The 25,317-nt window shown below is 26.0% G+C and overlaps 1 protein-coding gene across 6 annotated transcripts in view; it reads left to right on the top strand.

Moving 5' to 3' along the window:
* LOC129606335 (neurogenic protein mastermind-like) overlaps positions 1-25,317 on the top strand; it is a 139,209-nt gene that overhangs the window by 37,560 nt on the left and 76,332 nt on the right. The window contains exon 1 of one of the 6 annotated variants that reach the window (XM_055516606.1): positions 21,688-21,718. The exons of 2 other annotated variants lie outside the window; for them this stretch is intronic. The gene's annotated coding sequence lies outside the window, so the exon portion shown is untranslated. Of the gene's footprint in view, positions 1-21,687; positions 21,874-25,317 lie in introns of those variants that run through there. 3 more of the 6 variants (XM_055516605.1, XM_055516604.1, XM_055516603.1) reach the window with 3 other exon arrangements.

Below are 25,317 nucleotides of genomic sequence, written 5' to 3'. Positions count from 1 at the left end.
TGCTTGTTTCCCTCTGTCCTTCTGACCGTTGACATGCTTACAAAACTCCTTGAAGATAGAAAGTTCAAATTTCATACATAATAAATACTACATAGATCTTTACAAGAAACTTATTTTCATAGCAGAAAGTTTTTATCTATCATCCCCCCTCTAAAAATTATAATCCTACAAAATCCTGAAAATACTATTTTTTTAAATAATTATTGTGACAAAATCAGACACATTTTTTTAATTCTGCAAAGGCAGAAAAGTAGCGACACGTTTCTTTTACCGCGACATACCATTTTTTTTTTTACATCCTACTTCGCTCCTGGGAGGTGCACAGGGTTGGTGCATGATGTTGGTGATAACCTCGAACCAGTTTCTTATGTCATTAAATTTTCTAGGTAGGTTACAAATTTACCGTAGGCATACCATATTTAAGCTTTAAAAAATTACCGTTGAAATTTACCGCTATCTAAAATCCGTTTTTTACAAATTTTTGATATCGTTTTTCTTCTAGACCGCATGTTGTAGGATTTTAAAATTTTAGCAACTCTTAGATATTTATAAATATCTTTTTTCGTTAGAAGAAAGTTCTTTTCCACTTTCACCCCCTCTCAAGTTATCGCCTCCCGAAATTTCTAAAATTTGAATTTTCGCCACCTTATATTTTCGAAACTGCAAGCTTTTCCAAATTTCTATAAATGCAGAAAGCTAACAATAAATGCCATCCCATTAAAAAATATAATTATCTTTCTTAACTCGAGCAATTAATTAACCCTTAAATTCGAGCATTATGATAACGTCTCTTTTTTTTGTTTTATTTCAAAGTTTACATGCATTACTCATCCTAAATGTATGCAATATTTGAGACATATTCGTATAGGAATAAAACTAATGCTAATAATAAAGTACACAGGTTGTTTTTAAAAGCAGTATTTTCACTTGTTGAACGGAAAATTGCTTCGTTACAAACCATTGGTTTGATCCAACTTTATCTTTCCTCTATTCTTTGTTAAATAAATAATTAAATTTAAACATGAATAAGTTGAAAAGAATTAAGAATGATTCATTTCTAAGTAAATTCTAAATCTGAATATGCACATGTACATCTGTGCATTGCTTGGTTTAAGCACGATTTGTTGCTTAACAACTGGGAATTGATTTTTTAAAAATTAGATTATGACGAAACTTTGATATAAGGTTTAATTAAGTTCACATTACTTACATCATGTTTAAAAAAATTTCATCTAAAAATCTTCTTATTATGCTTTCTATAAAAAATAATTCTTGCAATTCAATAGTACAAAGGAATTTACATACTTACTATAATTTTATTTTGCATTAGATTGCTGTATGAAGAAAAGAATTGCTTATGTGTTTAGTACATTCTAAATTAGAATTAACAGAATTGTGATACATTATTGTATGTAATATTGTATAAAATTATTTGAAAAAAAAACTTTAATTTTCTGCTCTAAAATTAAAACTCTAATAATACTTGTAAAAAACACGTTTCATAATAAAAATATTAATCAAATGTACAATAAAAATCAAGTAAAGTCAAGCCATTTATTTGATTCCCAATCGCGTATTTTTAACTTGGCTTTTAAGTTATTATGCAGCTTATCTTGATTTCAAATACATACATACATATGTACATACATAGGTAGTACATAAATTTGACACATAAACTTAAATGCTTCTACACATAAGTACATATAGCGTTTCTTTTATATCGTATTGTAGTGTTTCGTAAAATTTAATGTTTTGGAATATAGATATGATATTCACTTTAGAATGGGTGAATGAGTAATTTCCGATTTTGAAATTAATTACAACAAAAATGAAAACCAAATAAATTAAAATCATTTTAAACTGTATAAAATCTGAAGTTTTAACAATGAAAATAAAAAATTTAGACAAAAAAAAAAACAATAAAATACTAAAGTCAAATCCCCCCTCAAAACAAAGAAACAAGTTTGAAGTTTGAAAAATGTTGTTGATAGAAAAAAAAATAACAAAAATTATAAAAGGGGGAAAACAAAAGGAAGGCGGTAAAACTTTTTATAGTGCTGCCATTATAACTTTTTTGATAAACGAATGTGCAATAATATTTTCACATCCGAAATTCCTGATTCGAAATTTTCTAATTAATTAAATAGATGCAAAAAAAGGCTGGTCGTGGTGCATAATGTGTATACATATGAAAATGTATGTGTATACATACAAAAATGATAGATATAATACAAAATGTCATACAATATTCTGTAATATACTAAATAATATACAAAATTCTAAACTAGTGACATTGGCAAAATATTACATAATTGATTATTTTAATGTTAATATGTAAAGTAATTACGAAGCATATGAAAACACAAAAATTTTTCCTATTAAATACAAGATGGCGTGCATTATTTGTATTAATACCATACATTACATGATTTCTTTAGTTCAGAATTCATTAAAAGTAAATCAATTGTGTTAATGACTCAGCAATGAAAAAATGACTTAAATGCCCTATTTTCCAAAAAGGAATATGAAAAAAATATTAGGAAATTGAAAGTTTATAACTTTTTTTCCTGGAAAATTGGTAAAAAGATACATATATTTTTGAAATATTTAAGTTATGTCTGGCAACGCTATAAAATGTTAAAGAAGGTGAACGAAAAGAAGAAGAGATATGACAAAAAAAAGCGAATGCAAAGTGCGCGCTTATATTCACGTTTAAATAAAAAAAAATGTTTTTGTTTTAAATGATTGGAAAGAAGCATTCACTGGCTGTTTGTTTGCTTGTTTGTTTGTTAGTACAAAATATTATCAGGTTAAGGTTTTTAAACCTTTTACAGAATTTTTTTCTTGTTTTGATTGTTTACTGTTTTTTCGTATTTCTTTAAGTTTAAAATAAATTAGGTAAATTTTTGTTGTATTGAAGATTTGACTTAAATAAATTACTTCAATTATTTGCATGCAGCAAAATGTAACTTAATATTCTTGAGTTTATTTTTTTATTATTGAACAGTTTTTAGTGAAATGTTGATATTATCCCTATATACAATAACCTTAAATTGAGTGTCAAATAGTTTCTGTCATACGATTACCTCACTATGTTTTTGCAGTTTTTTAAAGTAGGGAATACGAGATACCTATACCTCGCTATAATATGATTGTTCGTGTCACCAAAAAGTTTTAAAATTATGTTATTTTTAAATTATACAAATAATATACATACATTTTTTTGACCTTGATAACTCTTAGCGAAGCTTTCAATTTTCAAATTCCATTCCGATAGTTTGACAACTCAAATAAAAATATTTTCTGTGTATTAGCATTCAGCATTCATTATGTAGTAATTGAATAATACCCTAATATTTTAAAATGCATCACTTAAATCATAAGCAACCAAAAGTTTGATTTATGATTAACAATTTTGCCAACTGTTACAAAAGATTGTATTCTAAAAGATACACACCGGGAAAAAGAAATAAATTTAATAAATATGCAAATATTTATTAAATTTATCTTTTTTGATCACATTGACCTATAAATATGCTATTGTTTCCAGTTTTATTTTGTTATTTGATAAAGAATATTTTTATTTCACATATATTTGGGATTATATAAATAAGGCTTAGCAAACATGCAACCCTTCACATAATTAGTCTCGATATGTCACATTTTTAACAACATAGTTCACAAAGACAAACATTAATTGAATATTAATTTTGAATATTAATTGATTTTGGAACCTAAGGGTATTCACGGTAAAATATACTTATGAGAATAATATTTAGGTATGTATATGGGTGTTGCCAAAAAATCTCGCCTTAAACATGTAAAACCGAAGACAATGAATGATAATTAACTAATTAGATTTTGATTTTTTTGATCAGAAGTCATCTTTTCGGCATATTTTTCCTAAGGAAAAATTAACTCACAATTAAGACCACTGACTTAATTAGTATGTTTTTTAGCTTAGCAATCTTAAATGTTCTTTAAAAGTTTCTAATATAATAATGGTTTTACGTTTTAAGGCTCGAATACAATTTTTATATACACTCTTTAGGTATGTAAATTTCCCTGAACGATATCAAAAGTTAATAATTTGACTAAAAAAAATTAATTTCTTTAAATTTTAAAGAAGCTTAATTTTTAATCGTCGAAAAAACAGCATTTAATCAAAAAAATCAATATTAAAAGAAAAAGTGTAAATTTATATCGTGCGCCTTGATTTATCTAGTCACAGAAATTCTCTACCTGAATTGCTCTTCACGGCATTCTTAAGACTTTTATGGGTTTTTATTTATGCATGCACACATATACATACACAAAACTATGTTTTTAATTTTTTTTCATTATATTTCTAGTAATATAAAGCAATGCATCGGAATTCTACTGCTAAGAAATGCCGGTCAAAATTAAGAGAGGGAAAAAAATTGAAATGAACACATAATTTAAGAGGGTAAATATTTTTTCATACGCCTGCACCTGCGTACTCTTTCACGATCATTTTGTGTATATTGTTTCCGTGTGTAATTCTAAATCTAAAGATCTACACAAATACATTAGTGTGGTACCGACTTTATGTTCTCATATTGATTACGAGTATAACGATCATGTGTTAGTGCATTTTTAACTTATTAGTTATTTTTTCATTTTATGTTAAGGGTATTTCTATTTGAATGTTCCATTTAGAATGAACTTTAATGCCTTAGACATTAACGTTTTTAGAATTTCTAAACTATTCCAATAATATCCCGCTAGACTGCATATGATAGCACTTTTTTTGTGATCTGACAACCCGAAAACTGTGCAAAATATTTGTTTACATGGGATGTCAATGGCATAAAACTTTCCAGCCGATCTAACCCGATTGAATTATACTCCACCTATACCATGGCAATATGTCGTGATTATATAATAATGTGCACAATTTTTGGAAAATTATTTTAATTACTGTGTGTTCTTTTCTAAATTTATATTGAGTATACGAAACACAAGAATAAATAGGAAGCTTCTGCCTTTTGCTTTAATTAAAGCGATATGGATGTTAGGTTCGTATTTGTCATGCAGAAACATGGACAGAAAACCAGACAGATAAAGGAATATTGTCAAATGATTTCCAATTTGATTTTCAAGGATTTAGATGTGTTGCGTTTTTACATGCTATATTCCTTGTGACAAATCAACATGTGAATAATTTTGAAATAACGTAAATTTCTAATTTATTCAAGTATAGGTAAAGTTTAAGGTTTATAAAAAATATTTTTGTTTCATTAAACGTATCATGTATCCTTGAGTTACTATGTATATAGATTATTTTTTAACAATATTTGTTTGTATCTGTTTCTTTTATGTTGCAAATAAGACTTCTTTATTGTACTGTGAATCGGTGTTGTCAAATTTTTGGAAATTCCCTATTTTCAGGAAATTGAAAAAAGGGAAAAGGCCTTCGGAAATTTCGTTAAAAATTTTTTATTAATATACGAGTATTATTTTTTTATTTTTGATTCTCTAGTATTGCTTATACTAAAATTTGAAAGTACCTATTTAAGGTATCATTATTAAGGTATGCAATTGAAAAAATTATCAAAAACGTACATACATATGTATTTTATTTAAGTACAATGCAAGATCTATAATAAATAAAAAACTTCTTAAAAGGAAATTATATGGGAAAAAATACGGTTTGGAAAGGAAAAAAACGGGAAGTTTTTGACAAAAGGTGGTAAATTGAGCAAGAAAGAGTTGGCAACACTGCAGTGATTAGTGAAATTATTTGAGATCTTCAAACGTCATTAAAAGAGTAAGAATCCGTATTGAAAGGGATAATGTAAAAGAGTTTTACTTTTACGAGAACATCGAGTTGCATTATGTGTTCCATTACAAATCGTTTTATTTGGAGATTTTAAAATTTTTAAATCAATGATTCTTCAAAATTGTCGTGATGAGTATCACTTTTAATTTGGTTTGGTAGTTTTGTTTTTTATTTTATTGTTTAAATCTCTAAGGAGTTTTTCAAGGTTTTATTGTCATTGTTGATTAAACAATATGTTAGGATTTTTTTTGTGCTGAAGATCTCTTCTGAGGATATTTAATGAAGATGGTAGGTTGCTTTAGTTGTAAATTGTATTTTGGAATTTATATTTCCATTCACGTTGTAATGTAATGTCATTGTTGAAAAAGATAATAAACAATTTTTTTTTTGTTTTCTTGTTTTATGTATGTATTGACAAATTTCGCGTTCTTTGAGCTATTCATCATATTTCATGAACTACGGCAAAAGCAAAAGCGTCTTCTTAATTACTAAGCTATTATTGAAAATCGTACAACTTTATCATTTCAACTTTATGTATACATATCTTAATAAGCAATTAAGAATGAAATTATAGATAAAAACTGTAGAGTTGCAAAAACAAAACGGGAGTTAATTATTGAGATGCATTAGGAGGCGGACCAAGATTTTAATTAATTTTCTTATGTTACTATGCAGGTTTGCGAAGTATTTGGGTAGAGTTTGTCTCGATAAAGAATGGATAATTAAGTATATTTTCTACAATTAGACTGCATTTATTCGAAAGTGTCCCGTGTGCTCTATTGGACTTTTATGGCACTCAATTTCAAGCGAATGAAAAAACTTAACAACATTTTGTCTCTCCTTAATCTTTAAGAAATTTCAGTCAATTATTTGAATTGGTTGGATCAGGTTAACTTATTTAAAAAGTGACAAATATTATTTAGTAATAAAGTGTTCTTTATATGACTTTCCTTACGTCCTTTGAAACTGCAATTCCTGAAAGTAATTTGATTTTCAGTATTTATATGACGTATTTTAGTATTATAAAATGTGTTTGTACTACCAATCAATATTTACTTCTAAAAATGTATATAAGTATTTATACATCTATAACTGTATGTTATTGAAGTATAACATTATAACTATGATGTAATTTACTTCAACAGACGTAACACAGAGTACGAAATAAAATAAATATGAAAAACTTCCATTAATTCCAGGTGTTTCTTATACGAACTCCTTGCATTCTGTTTTATTCATCTTTATTAATACTAATACATGCTTGGGTATGAAAACATATATGTTTGTGCACATTATGTGTGTATAATAAGTGGTTTTTTTTAACTTTCACAATATTGTCTATATTTGCATGATGTCTTGATGGTTTTATTTTTCATAAAAATTTTGTGTCTTACAGTGCCAAAACAAAATTTATTTTTACGTACCTATTTACTATGAAAATATAAAAAATGTGTATATAATACATACACACAAATTTTTAAAGATTAGACTGTGTACATTTACCCAGAGCACCCAGACTGACTTTGCGGTTTATGGTTATTTCGTTCGGTTATTTACTTATCATTCTTCGTGCTGGTGTTTTATTGCATAATGAACATTGAGTTAAAATACATAGTACATTCATTTTCAATAATTTTAATTGTTACTCTTGTCACTATTTTAAACTGTTGCCAGATATATAGATACATAAAAACCGTAATGGTTAAATTTTTAAATTAATTTCAATAATTTTTTCATTGTTGTATATTAGATTGTGTTTTGGTGGAAGGGTTTTAAATTGGTATTATTAAAATTGCTAACTAGAAATTTTATAAGTACAATAAAAACATGCAAATGTAATCTCAGCTTATAGGTGCATGAGTGATTGATTAACAACTTTTTTTATTTTTTTGCTACAAAATTACCAGCATAAGTTTTTATGGCAGAATTACGATCTGCTCTTAGTAGCTCTGTTAAAAACGTTTGTCACACATCATCAATCGGATTTTCAGACGTTATTCTTAGGAAATTTAAGATTTTCCTTGTATGGTTTCTAGTAACCAAAAGATAATTTTTTAAGAACTCCGAAAGTTTTTATAAGTAGAGAACTTTAACTGAAAGTGGCAAAAATTTGCAGACATTTGTATGTATAGTTCCGCACAATTTATCGATTGATTTTTTACTTTAAAGTAGTTTAACGTTTGTTAAAGAACGTATTAATACCTTTTTTTGTAAATTAGATTATGTATTTTTAACGTAATTCAGAAGTCGCGGCAAACTACAAAAATATTCAATAAAAAACGGTTTATTCAACCAGCAAAACATGCTCACTTAAGCTCAGATTTCTTTAAGAAATTTAGATTTCATACTTTAACATTTTTTGTATAAACGTTTTAAAGAATGTCAAAGTATATGACCTGAAAATAAATCATAATTTATTTTAAACAAAGAACTGCAGAGCTTGTGCGGAAAATTTTCGTATTCAATGGTTTTTAAAATTTGTGTTTTTAAAGGTACTTTACTGTATTAAAGCTATTATAGTAGGTAGCTATTACATATTTTTTGTCAAATCTTTTTAACTATTGTTATTTGGTTAAGTTTGGTGAAATGTTATTTGGGTGTGTTTTAATTTCTTCATTTATTTTGAATGAGTAAACAGCTACTTAAGATAATTTATTAAAAATTAATTAATTTTATTTTTAATTTCTAGCCACATCGTTATCTGTCATCTTTAAATGTCATATATATTAATATATATATATATAGATATATATATATATTTGTTTTTTTTTGTGTAGAATTCTTTACCTTTTCTACGTGGAAGGGTCGTTTAACGGAGGTTTACAAGTAGGTTATTTTTTAGTTCAGACCAAAATAGTCCTGGATTCTGTATGCCGTATTATCCATATGTTCTTCTTATACGAAGACTATATGCTGTTGTACAAGCTTCTTTTTCTAAAATATTTCAATTCCTACACTTTTTTTGATACATACTTTAATTCCTATACTTAAGGTTATTATCTCTTTCCTTCACTTCATTTATTTTACGCCTGTAGATTATATTTTCGTGAATATGAAGAACCGTGACTTCAATAAAGCTGTATAAAAAGTTTAAGTACGGTAGTACCGTCTTATAGCTTTCAATAGCTTTACATTGTAAAAAAAAAACTATTAAAGCTTTTGATACATTTTGGAATACAATTTTTACAATATTAACACATACTTTGACGTTTGTTTGAAAATTTCAATTTAAAGTTCTGTGCAAATCTTAATTTTCACCAAACGTTAGCACATCATTAAAAACATAGTATTTTTTAAAATTTAATATTTAGCACTGTATTGCTGAAAATATATGCTAGTTTATTTAATTGGTTATTTCTGACAACGTTTGTATGCCATGTATAAGAAAATCGTGCTCGATTTTTTCGATACCCAAATTACTTTTATTTTACGTATCCACTGAGTGCATTTAGGAAAAGTGTAGAATGTCAACAGCTTTTATTAAACTTTTTGGAATGTGATATTTTGTAAAGTTTATGTATTAAGCGCATTATTAAAGGCACTGTGGTGGCAGAGGAGTGATATAGAAAGAGAAATTTGTTCGAAAGATATAATTTTTCCACTTTCTTTTGCAGTTTTAGATTTTAAACAATGACGGGGAGTAAACAGGATAAAAATAATAGCATAAAAAGTTCCAAAAATAGCCATTTCCAAAAGTTTTAACGTAACATACACATCAATTTCAATGTAAAATATTGAAATTTCGACAGATATTCAAATTAAATAATTTAAAAAATTGTCGATAAACTTTAAATTTTTTACACACACATTATTATATGTAGTTATAAAATCAAAATTTAACACATTTACATAAATACATACATATATTTGTAAAAGTCCATAAAATGCCTTTATATTTATTTCGAAAAGAAAAATCAATTTAATTACTGCCCTTGAAAAATTACTATTCAATATTACTTTATTTTGGCTTGTATTTGTTTTCAGTATTTTGTATAAAAATAATTATATACAACAAAAAACCACTGAATTACAAATATGTATGTCCGGCAAGAGGTCGTTCGATGACCAAAAATAATTCTACACAAAATTCGAAATATTTCCGCCATCTGCTCGCCAAATTTACAAAACTTAAACAAGTGTTTATTTTCTCTTATACTACTTGGCTATAATAACGATTTTTTATTTTAATGTAGCTTTTAGTCTACTGGTTTTTTTTGTGTTTAACGTTAAAAACCTAAATAAAATATACATGTAGGTATACATTGGGTTAGATATGTAGTCAAATATTATTGAGAAAATATTGTTTTCTTACTCTTTCCTACCACCTACTGCTTCTTTTACTTTTTTCTTTGATTTCTCCCATATTTTGTTACTTTATGCTTCACATATGAGTTCATCATAGTACACTCAATAAAACTGTACGTACATACTTATATGCATATTTCATGATGTATAGAAACTGAATTGCAATGACATATACAAGTATGTAAGTACATATTAGAATTTCGAGGTGAATAATGAATTTTGTTTTTTAAAAGATGACAAGATTTGAAATTTTTGCATAAACTCTTAAAATTACAAAAGAATTTTTTTTTAAAACTTACAGAATTAGGAAACAAATATTATTTATAAATTTCAAAAACTTTACACACATCATACACCTGACTAAGAGTGTTTCTCACTCTCACAGATAACTAACGAAAAAATTAAATTTTGTCAGAATTGTATTTGCTCACTTTTAAAGAGTTTTGATCAAGATTCGGTATACTGTAATATCTTAAATGGACTTAAACTTTGCCTTCAAATTATCCGAAAATATATTTTCAAAATCATTCTTGATTTTCGCACCATTCGTATGAAGCCCTGTACAAAAATCTTTTTTAAAAGTTCAACATCTTCAAAATGTTCAAGTTTTGACAAAATCACCCTATATTTGATAGCATATAGCGTATGCTCGTGTGGATGCGTACAAACCTTCATGAAAGACACAAGTGGATTTTTTTTCATCATCATTTTTGATTATCATCGAAACTCAGTTGAATAATTTAAAACCCTTTCTATTATATTATAAAAAATATCAAAAATATTAAAAAAAAAGTAAAAAAATAATTTATACTTGTACATACATACATACATACATACATATACTACATTTAAAGGTGTATATATATGTATTAATAAAATAGAGACGCTAAAATTTTTAGGTATGTAAAAATTTTTATACTAATTTTAGTAATTTTTTAAGTAAATTTGCGAAAAATTATTTTTCAATTCCTTTAAATAAAAATTTAAAAAAACTTTAATAAAAATTTCGCTTTAATCGTATATTCGGACAAAATAACACTTTTAGCATTTTTCTGAAAAATTTTTGGGAAAAGTCCTTATAGTTTCCGTTCGTCCGTCTGTGGACTGGTTAATAAAGCTTCTACACTCTTGAAGGTAGATATATGAAATTTCATATGCACATCTTTACTATAAACTTTTTTTCATAGAAACTCGTTTCCGATAAATATTTCCTACCGATTTCCTCACCTGTAAAAGTTATAGCTCCTCAAAGACCTTAAAATGCCATTATTTGACTATTAGTTGTAACAAAACTATCAGCATTTTTGAAAGTTTACAAAATCAAAAAACTAATGGCTTGTTTTTTTTATCGCGGCATAATATAAGAAAACTTTAAAAAAACAAAATGACCATTAAAATGAACCGTTATTTAAAATCCGTTTTTTTTTTTCAAATTTTTGATATTGTTCTGCTTCTAGACGATAAGCTGTAAGAACCCGAAATTTTAACAACTTGTAGGCCACCACCCCTGAAGTTATCACTCCCCGAAATGACGCCTTATGGTTTCGAAACTGCAAGCCTCTTCAAATTTCTATAAATTCAGAGATCTAACGGTATTATGCCATTAAAAAATATAATTAGTTCTCACATAGAATTCGGCCATTATTTTAACGCCTCTTTCAAATTTTTTCTACCTTATCCTATGCAATTTATAATTTATGCAATCTTTGAAATATTTTTTATATGAATGAAAGTCATTTTAATAACGTATTAGATTATTTTTACAAGTAGTACTTTCACTTAATGTTGAAGGGAAAAGTGCTACTATACAAATTATCGGTTTAATCCAACTTTATTTTTTTTAGCTTTTTACGTTTTAAATTATTCAAAAATAAATTTAAAGTTTAAGAGGTTTGTTACGTAGTTTTCGTTTCTGCATAAATTTTGTACAATAAAATGTACCTAAAGATTACAAAGCCAATATTAATAGCAAATTGTTCTATGTATGTACATACATTTTTGTCATTGCATTGAGCTGGAGACACATTCATAATAAACTGAAAACTCATTTATTTTTTATTTTTTCAAATTTTAAAGTTCATTGGAAATATTCGTAGAACATATAAACTGTATTTTTTGTACTTTTCCATATTCCGCATCGTTTAGTTTATAATATAAAAAGTCAATATATTAAGGTTGTTATTTTTGTTAAATATATTTAAGTAGTATTCTATATTTAAGGAATAATTTTTCTATTTCTAATATTTTGTTTGAATGAAAACAAAAATATCGTTAATGAGAAATGTTAACAAAATACATACAACAAAGCAGAAACGTGAAATAATTATAGGGAGACTTCATTCTCACAATTTTAAGTATTAATATTATTTAATGTTGTAAATTTTTCAAAAATGGTTCAAAAAAATACCTATCTAAATTATGTTATTAAATTAATGCTCGTCATGAATTTTTTTACACAATTTCCTATGGAACGATATTTCATGAACTATGTAGCGAATGACGTTTGTCATTGAATTTCACTCTGTCTATCAGTCAAGATGAATATGACCAATTAATTAGCAACAATGCTTAATCAAGTTTTATACAAGTGTAATTTTTTGAAAATTATTGTAATGTGATTTCTGTTGAAGTTGTGGAAAGTTATGCAGAAGCAAGACAATGAGCTTAATATATGACTTTCACTGCTTAGACCTACAGCTGTTATATATTTGCCGAAATTACAAATATATAACAGCTTAACTTGTTGCAGAAATTGCAATGCATTTCTTATACATAACGTCGTTTTTTAAATAAGATCAAATTATTTATTATTTTTTTCAAGTGTATTTTCTTATTTTTTCTCAAAATATCCGTAATCATTTTTAAATATCGTTAACTTCAACAACAATGTTAGTTTCGAAAACAAAGTGGATAGATGTTATTTCAATTTTGTATATTTTTCGAAGAAGCGAGATCCATATTTTTGGAGAAAGCAAGTGGGTTCTCACCCTTAGTACCAACCACAATTTATTCTATTAAAATTGAAATTAATTAAAAATAGTTTTCGTTTATTCAAGGTCTATTTTAAGAGCGAAATCTTATGATCTAAATCTAAGTTTAAGTTTACTTATACTTACATCAGAAATTTTAGACGAAGGATTTCAAAAATGTAGTTTTCCCATGCTGCTAATAGAATTTTCAACTGTCGATATAAAAAACCAACAGTCAACACATCATTTCAAGAATAATTATGATTTGTGAGTTTGAAATTAACCAGTAGTTTTCTTATTATAAATAGAAATAGTCTCCTTATTTCAAAAAATAAAGTAAATAAATTTTAAGCTGCCATATCCTTTTAGAATGAAATCTCTTTTGATAATCTTCTATTTTCTAATCAGCATTCGAAAGAGTTTTTCATCTATTTGCAAATTTTTTTTATCAAAAGTTGTTCAGAGCTTGAATTTTTTACTTCTAATTTTCTAATATTTTCATCCTTCAGTTTTGATGTTAATTTTATTATTTTTTCTTCATCTTTTGCTTTTTATTTTTTATTAATTTTCCGCTTTACTTAAAGTTGGTTTTTGTTGTTTTTTATAAGTATGAATTGAAAATTTTTTATATTTTGCTTTTCTTCTTATAATGCTGAATTGTTGCTGTATGTTAGTTTAGTTTAATTCTGTTGATATTTTGGTCACGTAACAATTTTTTTATTGCATTTTCTTTTTGTATTTTCTTTGTTTTATGGCAGTTTTCTTAGGTTAACAACAGCTTTTTATTAATACTCGTAGTGATGTCACCTTCGTAAAATTTACATGTAGTCGGCATAACGGAATTCAATACTATATGTACATTTATGTTTATTTTGGAATAAGTTGTTCTTTATCTCATTTGTGTTGTTTTTTAAATTAAAATGTTAATAGATTGGCTATATCCATTGGTAAATGACACTTTTATTTTCATAAATATACTATTTAAACAAGTTTCTGCTAAAAATCATAAATACTTAATGAATCTTATTAATACCGAAATTAAGAAATTCTAACATAAAATTATATTCTATTTCAAATTTGTGTATCTAATATTCAAGTATACAGACTACATAACAGTCTGCAAAGGTCACTTCACTATTTTATTTTAAACTATATACACCTATTTTTATAGAATTATTTAGCATATATGCACACTTTCTGCTATATAACTTATATAATGTTTCTAGGTTCTTTTGCACCTTTTATATATAAACTTACATTTTCATAGAATTCGAATAGATTTTATACAAGTTTTTTAATGTAAATTCTAACAGCGTACATATTATACTATATTTTTAATATTTAACCCTTACTATCTATTTCTACATATATACATACATGCGTACATCGACATTGATATAAAAACTTAAACTTGCAATAAAGAGATAGGTAGATTTTTAACTAATTTTAAAATTGGGAACGGTTCCTTTTTTTTATATTTTGAAAACCAAAACAAAATTAATTTTGAGAAAAATGTAGAATTATTTTCCCCTCTATATAAAATACTCTTAGAACCTAAATAGTAAAATATAAAATATGTTTTTTATTTCTAACATAATATACATAAGAGTTTTGTTCTCAAACCAACTAAGTAACAAACTAACTATTAACCAATACTTTATAATTAATAGATTAGGTATAGCAATATGTTAATCATTTTTAGTATTTTTCATGGGTACATAATATATTAATTTTGGGGTATTATGTATTTATACGAAAATATAAATAATGCTGGTATTCCTTATAAGGGTATATGGCATTTCTAACACTGCCAAACCATATAATGGGATAATTGAGAAGATTGGTTACACAACTTTATTTCGATAGGTAGCTTTAAAATTTTCAATGAAATTAAAATACTAAATTCTCATTATTAAAATTTATCGATTACTTTCACTTCACTTAAAACATTGTCTGTTTCCATTTCCAAATAGTTCTCTAACTCTCAGAGAGAAATTATTAATTGCCAGTCCTTGCTGTTTACAAAAATTCCACACACTTTAAAATAGAAATCTAAAATTTTATGTAAGTACCAGAGAATTTTTACGGAGAAACTTATTAGATATTATCGCCTCTCAAAATTAGTAAAATATCAATTTTCAGCTACTTACATTTCGAGAACAACTAGGTTTCCGAAATTCCTACCAGATACGGCAAATAATTAACTATTTCAATTCAACTAATTTAGCAATAAAATTTGTCTCTAAAAATATGCAATATTTATTCATTACATAATTTATTTTCGATTAAGACCAAACAGTTTTTGGGTTGTAATTCAATCAGCATTGAAAAGATAATATGTTATTGAAAATGGTTTACAAAATTTACGCAAGAAATTTGGTAACCCTGTTTGAAGATTTTTTACATATTGCATATTTATAAGATTTTAGATAGAAAAACACAAAGAAGAAATGCTGCAAATGTGGAACAATTCAGTAATATGTCTCTATTTATATTGTATATAATTATGCATTAAATTATGTAGGTACTTATATGTGTGCGGATGATTACAGACGAAACCCCATATTCTTTTTTTCTCTCTGTATAATATTTAAAAAGAGGCCCTGCATGTCATGTTATTTGTTACATCGGTTTGCAAATGAATATAAATATAAACGTATACATACATTTTTTATATAACATATTCTTTATTGTTCATATGTTTGTTTCTTTTGTAATTTAAAGAGTTGTAAGAATTATTCACTTGCATATAAATAAAATATTTTAACTCTTACAACATTCTCGTTCTTATTATTATTTATTTTTATGTGATAACAGAGATTGCTTTTGTTATATGTACATGTAAACATGTGTGTGAGATAATATTTAGAATTAAGACACATGGTAAGGCACGCACACTAAATCTAAATAAAAATAGCGAAAAAAGAATGTTCAAATTCTTTGTTCTCTCTGTTTTTATTAAGAACTCTTATATAATTCTAAGATGTAGTTATCACAAGCTATAATTCAGAGGTGAAATAAGACAACACTGGATGAAATTCTCTTATAAAATATAGGCAAAATGAAAATCCAAATTTGTATATTAAGCAGAACCGAAATTTTTACTTCAATTTTGATTATTTTTTTGTTATTTATTTAAAATCACACTTAAGTTTAAAACTCTCAGGCTATCTTTAACACAATTAAATAATATTTTATTTTATTTTAAAAGAAAAACCAGATAACATAAATGTTAAAATTTCTCTTCTGAGAAATGAGAAGTTTAAATGTAATTGCCAAAATACAATATTATATTAAAAAAAAAATTTCTTCTATGGAAATAAGTTTCTGGTTAAGATCTATGCACATGTAAAATGTCAACTTTCTATCTTCAAGGGTGTAGAAGTTTATGTATAAGTAAATATGTCCATGGAAGCACGGACGGGCGGACATCAGACAGGCGGATAGTCGGACGGATAGAGTGAAACTAATAAGCACTTTTTTTCAAAATTTTTTTTGAAATTTTGAAATTTTTTGAAAAAACTAACAACTTGCAAAAAAATAAAATTTAATGAAGCCCAAAAAGATCGATTCTATATTACAATGAGAAAAAATAGAGTTGAAAGTGTCAACTCTGTGATACCCGTACGAATTTGTTATCCTATGTGCGAGTAAATATGCCATAGCTGACTATACGGCAGACTATGACTTTAAGTTGTCATATTACCATGATAATTTATGCAAAATATAAGTACTGCATTTTCAATATTTTCTAAGGTATGGGCAAACTCCTATTGAAATTGTACGGCAGCTACCACTACGAATCAAGAAATTTCAACGAATTTTATCACAGGTAGCAGCCCTGATAATAATCTTGTTTTCGCGAGATTTTTATATTATAATTTCTGAGATAATGCCAAATAACTTTTGGAGTTGTATGGTAGCTACCCGAACCAGTACCCCGATCATCAAGGAATCATTTGTGAATTTGGTAAACTAAGCTCAATCAGTTTTTGAATTATCGCTGGGACGGACGGTCAGACAAAGCTAAATCGACTCAGAATTCGACGTTGATCAAAAACGTGCACTTGAGTCTACAGCTCAAACCATTATTTCTTAGCGCTACAAACGGTAAGGCAAATTTAGTATACCCTTCGAACATACGTTCTTTGCGTATAAAAATGGCCGTTAACTACATATATAATAAAAAACAAAATGGCCGTTTAATTTGCCGTTATATAAAATCTTGAATTTTTGACGCTTTATATTTCCGAAACTGTAAGCTTTCCTAAATTTCCACAAATGCAGAAAACTAACAGCAAATTCCATGCCATTAAAAATATTAATATTTTTGCTAACTCACGCAATGAATTCTTAAATTCAAGCATTACATTAATGCCTATTTCGTTTTTTTCCTTTTATTTCAAAAATAGAAATATATTCGTAATGAAAGTAATTTTAATAATAAAGCTATCACACATAAATTGCTTTTAAAAAGCAATATTTTCAATTCTTGAAGGGAAAAATGCTACATTTCAACCCATTGGTTTGAATCAACTTTATTTATTTTTCTATCAAACTAAATCTAATATCTTTCATAATATTATGAGCTAGCTAACTATAAAGCTAGTTAATGTAAGTGATACAACAAATAAATTAATTATGCTCCTTTATTAGAGTGAAGTTGTTGCAATCAAATTGAAATATGATGCTAGAAATTAACAAAATCCTTTGTCATACGCAATTTAGGTATTGACAATTAAGTATGACTACCATTCTGAAATGTACAGATGCATTTGAGTAGCAATAGATACCAATATACCGTGCATGCTTATAGCAATAAATTGCTTACTACTTTTGTATAAAAAGCTCAATTTGAAAATCATTTAATGTCAAAATTTTTTTGAACACTCACTTTAAAAATTCAATTTAAAAACTAAAACTTTTTTCAAGTCGAAGTTTTTTAGCTTTTAGTTACTTCTTACATATACTTAAAATCAATTTAAAATTATGTATTAGAGATATGGTGTACAAAAACGGTTCTTATCAATCATATGCAAAACGAATTATAATTGTACAGCATATAAAGCCGAGTACCTCTCTTATAAGAATTTTGATCATATAATTTGGACGATAATTTAATAATGCTAATGGTTTGTAAGGAAGCACTTTTCCCTTCAAAAAGTGAAAATATTGGTTCTAAAAACAATTTATTACGTTATTTAAATTTGTTTCACTTTATAATATTAAATTACAATCTAAAAATCTGGCATACAGTTTGGATGAGAAAAAAAATTGAAAGAACTATTAACATCATGTGATAGTGTGGTATTTACCGTTATCGTTTTGCATTTATAGGAATTTGGAAAAGCTTGTAATTTCAGAAATAAGAGATGAAAAAAATTCAAATTTTTCAGATTTCGGGTGGGTGATAACTTGAGAGGAGGTCAAGTTAATTTTTTCTTCTAACAAAATGAACTGTTTATTAATAACTAAAAGCTTAAAGAAAAAATGGATTAATGAATTTTAACTAATTTTAACGGCCATTTCGTTTTTTTTTTGGGGAAAACAAAGCTATGTCGCTGTAGTAAGAGCTCTTTATTACTTTTTGGCCCTTACAGAATTTAAAAAATGTTTGTGATTTCGTTACAGTGAAAGTCAAAAAATAGTATTTTTAGGGTTTTGGGAGGCTATATCTTTTAGAGCAGACTTTAGAGAAAATTTTAAATTTCATACATGTATAAAATTTCGGCTTTCTTTTTTTAAGGCTGTAGACGTATTGACGGACGGACGGAAAGACAGAGTGAAACTAACAAGTTTTTTTTCAAATTTGTTTTGAAAAAATGCTAAAAAGTCTACTCTCTCAGATTAATGTACCCAACATACAAAGTGTGCCATATTAATATTCTTATATTATTTATATCAAATTGGTCAAATATTTTTACGCTAAGCCCTTTCGTCCCCTAGGCCGCCGATTCGTCTGTGCTTCCTTAAAACTCCTTGTGTTCACTGACAAAATTACTATACACACAAAACTCAAACATCACGAGCAAATTGATCTTGCAATAAAATGTATTTCACTATAATATGTTTCTCTACTTCCTTACAAGTTGTAGCCTACGCCTCAATGCTTTTAAAATGTTTTTTTTGTCAGTTTTGATTTTACACACGAACGGCAAACCAAATTATTTAAAATTTTAATATAGGTTCTAAACTAGACAACCTTTCGTTTCATTAGGGCAGGATATTATTCTTTTATCATGTCGCTTTCAAGTTCCTTTTTTCATTTCGAGCCCGAGAACTGGGGCTTACGCATACAGGAAATTTGTTTTTGTTCTTTTACTTATTTTCTTTTTTTACTTATCTTATACTTATTTTATTTTACGAATACTGAGTTGCTTAAAACTTTTCATTGTAAATGACTAAATAGTTGAGTATCGATAGAGTTTATGATGATCTCTAGACTTCTTGTTTCTTAACTAATTAAATAACTATTAATTAAACTACTAATAACTTTCTAATTAAATTGTAAAAATATCTTAAATAAGTTCAATAACAACCGAGCTAATGGCGAGGATTAAACTAGTAAATTTTGAAGACTTTTTAGTTAAAACACACCGCTTATTTATTTTATTAATAACTCGACAACTTCAATACGAAAACCTAAACACTTATTTTGCTCAATCCAAAAAATTCAAAATAGAAAATTTCTTGTTAACAAGAATAAAAATTATTACTAAATTTAAATATGGCAAATACATTTGTGCTAAAAATATTAAAAATCTAGCAAAATAAAAGAGAAAAAAGTAAATCGTTTGTAATCGTGTTAAACCGTTACTAATATAAACAAATATTGGTTAATTTTTAATCGACCATTAAAAAAATCCAAATATAATATTTAACATGCTTTATTCTTTCGATTTAAAGTTAAAATTATGCTTTTGACGTCAGAAATGTAACGCCAATCTAAAGCTACATGTGTATGTGTATATCTATATAGTCAATCTGTTTTGTATATTCTACTAAAAACAAACAAAAAAAATAACAGCAATAATTTAAAAGTAAAAGAAACAAAACAATAATAAAATGCGATATAATAAATTTGAAAAAAATTTCTAAATCTTTTTATGAAATCTTATACTGCACATCAAAAGGATAGAATTGAGTTCAGATTCTCAAAAACGCTTCAAAGTACAATTTCGTTATACACAACATAAATCTGTATAATTACATGTGCATACAAACATGTATAATATGTGTACCTATTAGATTCTATATTATACTCATAACAAAACTTAACTACTTATTATACAACCTACAATATTCAAAGTAATTCAAAGCTATAATAAATATGTTACAAACCAACATACTTACGAATAATATTTAAAAGCATTTTCATATTATTATTTTGACGGCTATTTAGCTGGCTTGTCCACTTGCTAAACTTAAATTGCAGCAGTCATATTCAGCTTGGAATGTAACTATTAACGGCTTATTTATAATATTGGTTAAAGGATGGTAAAAAAATTAAATGACTGCTTAATATTGAAGCTGGAATATTTTACTTTAAGTCGGCTGCTTATATTGCTGCTGGTGTTAAAATTTTCTATATACGATATTGTTGTTGCTTTCATTTCATACAAGTATAAAAGTTGGAAGTATTGTTATACTGTTAAAACATATTTACAATATCGTTTTTCTAAGTTTTTACAAGTAGTAAGGATATTGAATTTCATGCCTTAATTAGCAGATTTTTCATCAAAGATCAGATCTTTCATTACTAGATTAATTTGGGAACTTCTTCCGGTTCTATGACTAGATCAAATCTGTTAAAATAAAATTAACCTATCAGTTTTAATTTTCCAAGATAAAAAGAACAGCGATTTTAAAGGATAACATGTATGTTATATGAAATTACATATAAAAATGAATTCATTGAAAGAATTTTATTAGGAGTTAAGAATTTGTGCAAAGTTGCAAGCTAACAAAGCAAAGCACATAATTTGAAATAAGATTAAAGCACTTGAAATGTTTCAACAAGAGTACAATTCCAAATGCAAATAACTTAACATTATTGAGTTATAAAATTATTGTTTTAGCTAACTGTTGTCCAAAAATCAAATCCCCTCCTTTTTCATTTAAAATTTACTTAATAGCTATTTGTTAGCACTCTTCGTGTTTCGTGCATTCATAATAAGAACGTAATGAGAAAAAAGAGGAGAACAACTTCAGATTATTCAATATTTATATGGTGTTGCTGTTATAGCTAGCATTTTGTGCTTAGTAGCTGCTTTTTATATTTCTTATGTTTTCATTTTATTTTTATTTTTCTGTTTTCTTCTGATTTTTGTTGTTTTTGGGGCTTCATCATTATAGTAGTAAAATGTTTGTTTCAGAATTGAATCAGTCAGTCATCGACATTAGACTGTGGTAATCCAGTTTTTTCTCTTTTATAATATGACAAACAAAAATAAAAATTTTATATAAATTTATTAAAAAAATAAAAACATTTGAATAGAATAAGAAAATAACGAAAATATTTATAAAAAAAAAATTCAAAACAATAAAAAGAAAATTTTTACTTGTAATTTTTCCGTACAAAAAAAAAAAAAACAAAAAGAAAGCAAAGCAAAAAAAAAAAAGAAAATGTTTTCGTAATGAAGTAACGTGTGGCGCTGTTTGCCATTTCCTTTATTTATTAAAGCATACACTCGGCTTGCTTGAAAGTGATTTTCTGGATTTCTGGAATTTAACCGTTCACAAGAAGATTTTATTTTATTTCTTTGTTGATTTGTTTTTATAACAGTTTGTATGAATGTAATTAGTAAAAGAAAATCTAAATTTACTTTAGGTTTAGAATTGGAGGTGCGATGAATAACCTGAGATATTTTGGATTTCTTTTAAGCAATTTTAGTTTTGTTATTTTTGTGGGCATACACCGCTATTTGAAATTTTGGGGCGAATAAAATGCTCTCCACGGACAATTTTTAGAAATACTTTTGTGTACAATTTTTGTCTTTATACGTTTTATTTTTTTTTTTTTGTGTTTATTTTATTGCTTTTAACATTTTTAACATTAAGTGACTTCAGCAAAATTAAGAAAGTAACAACAAAATTTAGAAGCTATTTGAAGCAACCGTAAAACATCAGTGTGAATCTTGGCGGTTTTTTTTAATTTTGTTATTCAAATAAAAATAAAAAAAAAATTCTTAACAAGTGGGTTTAATTTTCTCTTTATTTTGTTTTTTTGTTTTTGTTTTTATTCTAGCATTTTTAAATAATCTAGCTTTTTTCATTTCGTATAAGAAAGACAAAACTTTAAAAGTTGAAATAAAAATTATTTAGTTTTAAAATTATAAGAACAGTTTAAGATTCATTTCTAGCGTAATTTTACTATTTTTGGAAAGCTTTTTCTATTTTAAAATGTTGAATGAATAAAATTTCATTTTTTTCTATTTTTTTATTATTTTTTTTTCAATTATTAATTTCGTAGTTAAACTCAAAGTTTAATTACCGAAATAAGATCTGATTTTGAGGTTAAATTAATTATTGTTTAAAAGATGATCGTAATTAATAAATTTAAGAAATAAATTAATTATCGTATTTATGTTTTTGATTAAAATTCATTATTATAAATTGAAGCTAGAAAAATAGATAAAAAAGAGTAATGAAGGGAGCAAAATATAAAGAATGAGAGCGATAAACGAGAGAGGAAAGAATTATTAAAGACAAAGAAATCTAAATACAAAAACAAGTACGAGCTTTTAATTTGAGTGAATTTACTGTTATGGAATATCATTTTTACAACTTTAAGACGTTTTTATTAATGTACATGTACATAATATGTAATGTAGCGTGTTCACGATTAATAAATATTTCATACTTAAAATTTATGTCACCCTACAAAAATAAAATCATTTTAATAACGTATTTTATAGTTATATGTTCGTATAAATGTACTAAATAATTAGTCAGAACGCGAAGCTATAATCGGAAAATATTAAAATGCTGATGCTTACAGAAATACATATGTATGTATGTACGTTCATATAAATTTTCATAATTCAGCATAATACATAATAATAAAAACTAAATTGTGCATCGCATCCCAGTCTGTTTGTATTCCGATTAAAACCATTATTAATTTCGTTAAGTTTTAAAATTAAAAGTTCAGTGATTTTAAATTTTAATTAAAAATATTTCAAAATTATTAATTTGCGTCATATATGCGCACAATCAATTTCTGAAGAAACTATTTATTGTGGTATTTGATATACTTATGTGTAAAATAAATCATCTGCAAGTTGCAAATATGTAAGCTCAATACTTAGCATCCGATTTCATCCTGCGCAGATTTTGTTGTTCTTAAAAATTCTTGAATAAAATAATTGCCTACTTTTAGGCGCCAAAAATGTTTTGCTTGTTTGATATGTAAATAATATTGTTTTTCATCTACAACGTCTACAAAATTAAATCAATATCGGTGTTATATTATGAAACATCTACAATTAATATAATATTTTGCTCAACAACTCTAGTTTATTAAAATATCACTAAAAAAAAAGAGTCTACGTATGGCATATTTAAAAAAAAAAAAAATATTTTCATATATAGCTAGACAAATTTTGAATTATAATTTGAAAAGTTATATTTATTTGTGTCACGTACATTAATGTTGGGCGAACATTAAGTTATCAAAGTAATCTCATTGCTTTATTTTGATTTTTGGTTTTTCTTATTTTCAATTCATTTTCAAATTCAAATAGGTTCGATGTACATTTTATTTCAAAATATGGTATAATTTATTGTACTTAATTGGAATAAATTGAAATTAACATTCTCATCTGTATGCTTTACTGAATTTTTTCTATTGTATGGCAGTCTGTTACTGATAAAAGAGATTTGTTTTTAATACATACAAATGCACATGTATATATACTTTCTTTTTTTCTTGTTTTTCTTTTATTTTTTTGTTTTGTTTTCAGCTCCACTTAATGACTACGCGATAAGAGGATTTCCAAAAATAAGTTTTCAAATAAACAAAACAGAATTTTAAAGAAAAAATTTAAACTGGAACTGATATTGCGTATTTTTGTGCTTGTATTTTATTAAAAAATATTAAAAATATATTTCGTTAATAATTTTAACATTTTCTTTTAAACTACGTTATTCACCATAGAATAAAATACAACAAAAGCTTCAGAATACACAACACCAAATAGTCCTTTTATCGTAAAATATTTCAGTGCGCACCGTATGATGCGCACTTAAAATCAACATTGAGACTATACCAAGAACATCGAATTATTTTACTTTAGTTCAATCTTCTTTTATGTTGGCTCCGCAAACATTTTGTAAGGAATGTTCAGTTGATGCGTAATAAATTTTGTTTAAACAAAGACTAAGTGATTTCTTTCGCAGAAAACTTCACACAACGCCATTTTGCCGCTTAGAAGGTTGTTAAGAGAAATTTTTGGAACGTGATTATTATTTTTTTTATTTGGCTTTTCAATTTATTATGAAAAAGATTCTATGGTCTTTTTAAATATCATAATTTAAAAGGTTTTTTTTAAATAATTTTCTGACAACCTCAAATTTGAATTTTTGTACACTCCAATTGGTTTTTAAATGTATTTTAAGATCAAACTCTCAATCATAAAATTTTTTTTTTAAATTTTCTCTTTTGAGCGCTTCTTTCATTAAATTTTTGTATTAAGGCCAGACTTCAAATTCGTATTCTGAAAATTATCAAGAAAGTTTATTTATTTGACACTAGTCGACAAAACTTTTATTTTTGTATATTTTACTCAAACCTCAAACTTTTCGACGTTTCATAGTTTGACAGATAAAAACAGGAAATGTCTAATTTAAATATAAAATTAAATATTTTATAAAATTAATTTGGAATCATAATTAATCTCCAGCAATATTAGGATATTAACTTTTGAACTGCGTCAAATTATTAATAATCAAAAAAAATTTTTTAATTCTAAATTTAAATATTCATTTAAAAATATCATCGAATAAAGAAAGGAAGCTCAAATTGCTAAAAATTCATTCTATTATTTTTACTCTATTGTGTGTGTATACTGTATTGAAAATGATTATCTAACCTTGGGTAATTTAAAAAAAAAATATGTTAATTGAAATTCCATGTTAAGACTTAAATAGTCACATAGATAATCAATAAGTGAGAGTGCGTGTAACTTATCTTAACTTTTTCTTTTTTTTCTTTGTTCTTTTTATTTTATTTTTAAATAT

Source organism: Condylostylus longicornis, unplaced genomic scaffold, assembly GCF_029603195.1.
Source record: "Condylostylus longicornis isolate FDR11 unplaced genomic scaffold, ASM2960319v2 ptg000018l, whole genome shotgun sequence".
Taxonomy (NCBI): domain Eukaryota; kingdom Metazoa; phylum Arthropoda; class Insecta; order Diptera; family Dolichopodidae; genus Condylostylus; species Condylostylus longicornis.
Note: the sequence above shows the minus strand (reverse complement) of the source record. Positions and strands in the feature narration are given on the sequence as shown.